This window comes from Danio rerio, chromosome 2 (assembly GCF_052040795.2).
Source record: "Danio rerio strain M-AB ecotype USA chromosome 2, GRCz13ab, whole genome shotgun sequence".
NCBI lineage: Eukaryota > Metazoa > Chordata > Actinopteri > Cypriniformes > Danionidae > Danio > Danio rerio.
Genome location: NC_141022.1, coordinates 14681778 through 14690048, shown reverse-complemented (window position 1 = coordinate 14690048; position 8271 = coordinate 14681778). Strand labels below are relative to the sequence as shown.

Sequence of the window (8271 nt, the reverse complement as noted above, 5' to 3'; positions counted from 1 at the left end):
TCCCAGATTGTAAAACCTTGCAAATATGTTGGGTGTCGCCCAGCCCGCAGCTCTACAGATGTCTGTTAGAGAGGCACCGCGTGCACGCGCCCAAGAGGATGCAACACTCCGAGTGGAGTGTGCACGCACTCCCAAGGGACACGGCTGACCTCGACTCGAATAAGCGGGTGAAATGGCATCCACAATCCAGTGGGATAATCTTTGTTTCGATACGCCACTTCTCTGCTGCCGACCGCCATAACAGACAAAAAGCTGCTCAGATGATCTAAAATTCTGAGTACGGTCCACATAAATGTGCAGAGCGCGAACTGGACAAAGTAAAGAAAGGGCTGGGTCTGCCTCCTCCGGGGGCAGCGCTTGCACGTTCACTACCTGATCTCTAAAGGGGGTGGTAGGAACCTTGGGCACATAACCCAGGCGGGGTCTCAGGATGACGTGAGAGTAATCCGGCCCGAATTCCAGGCACGAGTCACTGACCGAAAATGCCTCCAGGTCCCCGACCCTCTTGATGGAGGCCAACGCAACCAGCAGGGCTGTCTTCAGGGACAGAAATCTTAGAGATACTGATTTGAGTGGCTCAAAGGGATCAGCTCGCAAACTCGTGAGAACGAGGGCGAGATCCCAAGAGGGCATGAGAGGGGGGCGAGATGGATTAATTCGCCTAGCACTCCTAAGGAACCGGATGATGAGGTTATGCTTTCCCATGGTGCCGCCAGCTACCGCGTTATGATAAGCAGAGATGGTGGCCACGTAAACCTTGAGAGTGGAGGGCGACAGCCTGCTGTCCAATTTCTCTTGAAGGAAAGAGAGCACAACACTAATCTGGCAGTTTCGGGGGTCTTCTCTGCGAGAGAGGCACCATTCAGTGAATAGACTTCACTTCAGGGCGTAGGCGTGCCTCGTGGAGGGGGCTCTAGCCTGAGTGATGGTATTAACCACTGCAGTCGGTAGGTTACCTAAGTCTTACTCGCATCTAAGGACCACACGTGGAGGTTCCAAAGATCGGGGCGAGGGTGCCAGATGGTGCCCTGTCCCTGAGAGAGTAGGTCCTCTCTCAAAGGGATCCGCCAGGGGAGGGTCGTCGTGAGGAGTGAGAGCTCTGATATCCAGGTCTGGTTGGGCCAAAGGGGTGCAACTAGCAGAACCTGTTCCTCGTCCTCCCTGACCTTGCACAGTAACTGTGCGAGCAGGCTCACTGGGGGAAATGCATACTTGCGCATGCCCCGAGGCCAGCTGTGGGCCAGTGTATCCGTGCCGAGAGAGCCCTCGGTCATGGAAAAAAACAACTGGCAATGAGCGTTCTCGGGGGAAGCAAACAGATCGATCTGGGCCTCCCCGAATCACGCCCATATCAGCTTAACAGACTCGGGGTGGAGTCTCCATTCTCCAGGGCGTAACACCTGTCATGAGAGCGCATCGGCTGCACGATTGAGCATGCCTGGAACGTGAATGGCGCGCAGCGATTTCAGCCGCGGGTGACTCCAGAGGAGCGAGCTAAAACATGCGGCGAGAGCGCATACTCCCCATGCGGTTGATATACGCCGCCGCCGCCGTACTGTCCGTCCTGACCAGCACGTGTTGCCGCTCCAGCACCGGTAAAAAGCGGTGGAGAGCGAGGAACACTGCCAACAGCTCTAGGAGATTGATATGCCAATGCAACTGGGCACTCTTCCACAGGGCAGCCGTATGCCCGTGACACACGGCCCCCCAACCCGTGTTGGAAGCATCTGTTGAAACAACAACATGGCTGGACTCCTGTCCTAGAGGCACACCGGCCTGTAGGAACGAGGGGTCGCTCCAAGGGCTGAGGGTGTGGCAACACATCGCAGTAACAGAGACCCGGTGTGTGCCTGCGTGCCATGCGCGTCTTGGGACCCGATCATGAAGCCAGTGCTGAAGTGGTCTCATATGGAGAAATCCGAGCGGCGTGACGGCGGCTGCGGATGCCATATGCCCCAGGAGCCTCTGAAAGAACTTCAGTGGGACAACTAGTTTGCTGTCAAGCTCCCTCAGACAGTTCAGCAACAGGCGAGCGCGTTCCTCGGAGAGGTGCGCTACCATGGTGATCGAGTCCAGCTCCATCCCGAGAAAAGAGATTCTCTGCACGGGGGCGAGTTTGCTCTTTTCTCGGTTGACCTGAAGCCCCAGTAGGCGTAGATGCCGAAGCACCTTGTCCCTGTGCACATTCAATTGCTCCCGTGAGTGGGCTAAAATTAGCCAGTCGTCGAGATAATTGAGTATGCGGATGCCCGCGAGCCGAAGGTGCGCTAAGGCACCCTCCGTGAGTTTGGTGAAGACCAGCGGAGACAGAGAGAGCCCGAAGGGGAGGACCTTGTACTGCCAGAAATTGGCGGTGGCGTGGAAGAATGGAGACATGGAAATACGTGTCCTTCAGGTCTATGGCTGCAAACCAATCCCGAGGACGAACGCATTGGAGTATGCGCCTCTGCGTGAGCATTCTGAACGGCAGCTTGTGCAGACAGCTGTTCAAAACGTGCAGATCTAGGATTGGTCGTGACCCACAGCTCTTTTTGGGTACGATGAAGTATGGGCTGTAACACCCACTCTTCATTTCGGCTGGAGGAACTGGCTCGATTGCACCCTTCGCCAGGAGAGCAGCAATCTCCTCTCGCAAGACAGGGGCGGACAAGGGGTTGACCCTGGAGAAATACACGCCCGTGAACTTGGGGGGCCGTTTCGCGAACTAAATCGCGTAACCGAGTCTGATTGTGGGTATGAGCCACCGCGAGGGGCTGTCCCGCGCTAACCAGGCAGGCAGAGCCCTCGCTAATGGAGTCATCGCAACAATCGCTGACGTACCAGCGGTGGGGCAGCGCGGAGTGGGTGTGCTGATCCGGGAAGCACGAGGGTCCCGCGAAAGAGCTGGAGGAGAGCGATTCACTCTGGCTCCGCACCCTGACTCCGGAGAGGGGGCTGGAGGGCTGAGGGAAGTCAGACTGTCCCCCCAGTGCTCGTGAGCCACTGGCGAAGCACGTAGAATCTGCGAGCTGGAATGCAGCGCGTCCCGGAATGGAAGAAATCTTGCTGTCACATCCGGGGAAGGGGAAAAGTTCTCTTTGATTGATGTTTTGGTGGCACTAAAAAGTACCGTTGTTATCGGGGCCCCGCCCTCCAGCAGGGAAAGAGCAAGTTTCCTCTTCTCCGGATGGCCTGTCTCAGGGATGCTTCGCGGTCCGTTTGCCGGACTTAACGGCGCCCTGGGCAGGGGGGGCTGCCTGCTTTCGGGGTGTATGCCGCGCCCGCTTGGCCGGAGCCGATAGATGACATTGCCCATCACATCCGACTGCTCTTTCACCGCCTTAAATTCCTGGGTGAATTTAACGACGGTGTCGCCGAACAGGCCAGCCTGGGATATGGGCGAGTCAAGAAAGTGAACTTTGTCAACATCGCGCATATCGGCCAGGTTTAACCAGAGGTGTCATTCCTGAACCACAAGTGTGGACATAGTCCTCCCCAGCGCACACACGGCGGACTTAGTAGTCCGAAGAGCATAGTCGGTCGCGGTGCGCAGCTCATGTAATAAGCCTGGGTTAGACCTGCCCTCGTGCAGCTCGGCCAGCGCCTGCACTTGGTAGCGCTGGTAGGTGGCAATCGCGTGCAAAGCAGAAGCAGCCTAGCCCGCAGCCTTATAAGCTCTGGCCCCGAGGGAGGCAGACAACCTACAGGCTTTGGACGGGAGGCGGGGCAAACCCCGCCACATAGAGGCACCACGCGGACAAAGATTGATCGCAATAGCGCACTCCACTGACGGGATCGCCTCATACCCTCTGGCAGCTCCGCCGTCAAGGGCAGTGAGGGCGGAGGGACACGCAGCACGGGCAGAGAAAGGTGTCCTCCAAGACTGCGTGAGCCTACTGTGCACTTCCGAGAAGAAGGGGACGAGAGGCTTTGAAGGCTTCGCCTTCTGGTCTTCTACGTAGCACTCATCTAGTCGGTCCGGCCGCAGAGCTGGGGGTTGAACCAGCTCCAACCCCACGAAGCAACCCGGGAAAGCACGGCTAACATGTCCGCTTCAGGATCCGATTTGACGGCGCTCACCTGCCCGGAGGGGGCGAGCGGGTCCGGATCCTCATCGGACAGTGAAAGCCCACCCTCCGATGCCACGGAGGACATCTGATCTCCGGTGTCAGCGAGCATGAGAGCTACCATCTGGTTAGACAGATCACTCCCACTGCCCGAAGCTAGGATGGAGCGCCGTGAGGAGCAAGAGGTCCGCGAGCCCATGGGCGGCGGATTATCTCCCACTGGAACCCTCAGATCTGCCCGAGCGCCCGCTGCTTTTTTAGAACAGAAGGCAACTGGGGTGGCTAGCTCTCTTACGAAAGTTAGCCGCGATCTTAACTGTGCAATGGTCATGGCATCGCAATGACGACATGAACCGCCCGTGAGCACCGCATAAACACGCTGGACCCCCAGACATGCAATTCAGTGATCGTGTCCATCATCCGGAGCCAGGAAACCCCTGCATCCAGAAACGCACAGTCGGAGCGCCATCCTAAAAAAGGACGTGCTGCACGACTGTGTTGCTCTTTTAGGAAAGTTTCAACAATATGCACCGCTCTGGAGGACCGTACCCAAAGAACCGCAGGCAAGGGAGAAACCCAGCTCGACCGTCTGCCGCCGCAAAAACCCACTCTGGACCGGGAGACACTCGTTCGCTCTGAAGTGTTGAATAGCAAGAAGAACCCTCATCCACTCACTCAGAAAGGATCTGAAGCGAAAAGGATGGCGTTTGCTCGCTCCAGGTGTGCTTATATGCTGGGATAATTGGCGATGCAGCACACCTGCGCAAGCTTACACTGCCAAATCATTTCATTCATTGGCCCGTTCAATACTCTCCAGACAAGCGGCTTCTGATCCGAATCCTTCCATTCCGTGGATTTCAAATCAAATCCGCTCTATAGCACTGAAGTTCCCTAACCGAAGCGGAACTACCAAGATCAGTATGAATTCACTGAAGCACCGGTTTGACACTCCTTCACCAAATCTTCACCTAGCAATCAGTCTGCAAACATTAAAAATGGTGGAAGGTCTGTGTTGTTCTGTGCCAGCATGGATGGAGGAGGTCAATAGTGGCTATGTCCTATACTCCTAATAGATTTGACTGTATATTGGTATACATGTGTTTTTCTAATATTTACAGTATTTTATATATTTTGTTCTTTTTTCTGCTTTTTAATTTATATATATATATATATATATATATATATATATATATATATATATATATATATATATATATATATATATATATATATATTTTTTTTTTTTTTTTTTTTTTTTTTTACGTTATTTCAGTTTTTAGCCACAGTTTGAAAAATGTTATGAATTCAATATAAGTTTAATCAAAGCATTTCTTATTCTGGATCCAATTCTTTGCAAAAAGGCAAATTTGACAGCCCAAATAGACTTCACACAGAACTTCACACTGAGTTCTGTATTTTGTTTTTTGTTGTCCATTGTCTAATGATTACAGCTTTTCTTGTTTGCTTTGACCTGATTAAAGAAACTAGGATCCACTTCATTTTCATTTTCACTATCTCAGTAGAGCAGAAGACAAGTCTTGCAAATGTGTAAACCTTTTCTCATTGGTTTGACACATTTTCCTCACCATTTTTCAAAACAGTTAACACAGATGTCATTCAAGCAGTCCAAACTCCATTGTTTTAGCTATGGTAACCAAACAGAAACCATCTATTCCTAACCATTAGACACTACCAAGATCAGTTTGAATTCACTGAAGCAGCGGTTTGACACTCCTTCACACAAATCTTCAAGTAGCAATCAGTCTGCAAACCTTATAAAAACGATGGAATGTCTGTGTTGTTCTGTGCCAGCATGGATGGAGGTCAATAGTGGCTATGTCCTATACTCCCAATAGATTTGACCGTACATTGGTTTAAATGTGTTTTCTTTATATTTATAGTATTTTATTACTTTTGTCTGTTTTTACAGAATTTCAGTTTTCAGCCACAGTTTGAAAATTGTCATGAAATGAATGACAATGATGAATTTTTTAATCAAAGCATTTCAAATTTTGGATCCAATTCTTTGCAAAAAGGCAAATTTGACAGCTCAAATAGAAAGACAACAAATGGCACTGGCAATAGGCTACAATGACAAGCAATGGTGGTGCACTGACTTCTATATTTTGTATTTTGTTGTCCATTGTGTAATGATTAACTGAAAGAGCTCATATACCTGTTTGCAAGTTGTGTTGTTTGAAGGTAAAACTAGCTTTTGTTTCATATTTTAAATGTTTTGACACAATATGTGCCTTTTGCAAGTGTAGCGGAGCGGTAAGTTGGGAGAAAAATACTAAATTAAAGCTGACTACGCCACCCTGATCACAGGGAAATTAACAGGTTCTTTGTGTGAAGAAAAGGCATGAGACGTGAATACCAAAAATACAAAAATACTTTATTTTCCTTAATTATCCAATATAAATCACTTTTAAAAAGCTTGATAGCTGAAAGTAGCCGCACAATCACATAAATAACAACAAGAGGAGGAGTAGAGGCTTACCAGTGGCAGGTAAGCTAGTTACGTAGCACCAAACTCTACAAAATTACAAATGGTCTTACCGCAAGTGCACCACACACACGCACACAAGCATACGTGAGCACACAACACACACACTGCACTCAGTGTCGTATCCCACCACCGCACGATGGACAACTAACGGCCTGCCTGGAAGCCTCAGCTCCTACAAAACAAAAATGACAATTAACAATTGTAAAGTCACAATCTCACACAAAAGAACACAGAAATTCCCCAAGAGAGATTCATAAAAATCTCCTTGCAATAGAAACTCAAAAAAACAGTAATATTAATAATAATAAATCAATTAACTCAAAAAGAATAAATTTCCCACAGGAAGCACAAATCAAACAATGAATTAGGTACAAAAAGAAAAATAATGAAACCCAGAAAGCACAAAATGAATCCACGCACTAAAAATGTATCGGCTACTACTCGTGTGCAAGTACTCCATGTGAAGGCAATTTGAGTCTGTTATTCACAGCACTATAGTAGGCATCTTTACGTTGAGGCTCGCACATTAATCCGGCATCAGAAAAAGGGAAGCACACAGCAAACGGACTCCAAGCAGCAATATGCAGCCGTATCAAATCAGCGATCAATAGTGGTTTAAAAAGAAAGCAGTGGTCTGTAAAGCGGCAGTATGAAGCAGCAGTTTATAAAGCAGCAATATAAAGCAGCAGTCTAGAAAGCAGTCGTCTGTAAAAAAACAGCAATATCACTAATGTTGCTCCCTCGGCGTGCCCACACGCAGTTATTCTTCCTAAAAAGGACAAGACATTAAGTCGCTGGACAGATCGGTGCATAATTCTTAAAAGCGTAACGTACATACCTCTAGTATGCAAGTCACTTAGCAACCCGCGCTCACGGACGCAGTTGTAGATTAAAACACAGCCCAGGAATTACAAAAGCGATCCAGCTGGGGTGACAGCAACACAGGTTACAGCCAATCTGATCCGCAGATGCTAAGAAATTAAATACAGCCAGTTAAAAACCACTACGCAACCCGACGCTAAAGGGAAAGCAAAACAATGTCTACCTGCAGGAACGGAAGGGGCAGAGGCGGGACCAGCGGGACTCCGGTAGTGACGCACAAGCGGTGCTTCAGTACACAACACACACCCAAATCCTGGATGGCCAAAATGGCGTCATGGTGGATAGCCGTGTGATTTTCGTTCTGGCGGTAGTGGTAGTAATGTGATTAATCAGTTAGCATTAATCTTTGTTTTTTGTTCGTTTTCGGTATCTGCTTAATATAGTTTCTGCATTGTTGCACCGATTTTCTCTTAAATGGGAAGGAGAAGACGTGATTTAGCTAAAGTCATGGATGTCGAAGTTGGCGCAGAGGTTGAAGTCGGCCTGAGCAACAGATTCGAGGCACTTGCTGATCACCCTGCTCCCTTTGATCATGAAAAACTTGGTTTGGCGACACCCCTGCCTGCGAGTCCAGCAAAAAGTCCTCCACCTAAAAAACCCAAGAAGAAGCCTGAAATTAGTGGGGAGTTCACCGACATTTTGAATGCCATCCATACATTGTCTGTTAAACAGGACGCTACTTTACAGAAATTGACCGCTATTGAGACTTCGGCTGATGCTACAACGAAAGCCGTCGACAATCTGTCGTTGGAGGTGCATAAGCTTGTTTCTGATGTCAAGGAACAATCGGAAAAAATTTGCAAAATTACAAGTGACATTACAGAGCTTCAGACT

The 8271-nt window shown here is 49.3% G+C and overlaps 1 long non-coding RNA gene across 1 annotated transcript; it reads right to left on the bottom strand.

Moving 5' to 3' along the window:
- Nucleotides 1-5308: 5308 nt before the first annotated feature.
- Nucleotides 5309-7674, bottom strand: LOC137489878 (uncharacterized). The gene is made up of 3 exons (XR_015478318.1): nt 7601-7674; nt 7394-7526; nt 5309-7324 (listed from the first exon to the last, which is right to left on the bottom strand). It is a non-coding gene; the product is annotated as an uncharacterized LOC137489878 (long non-coding RNA).
- Between the last annotated feature and the right edge of the window lie 597 nt (nt 7675-8271).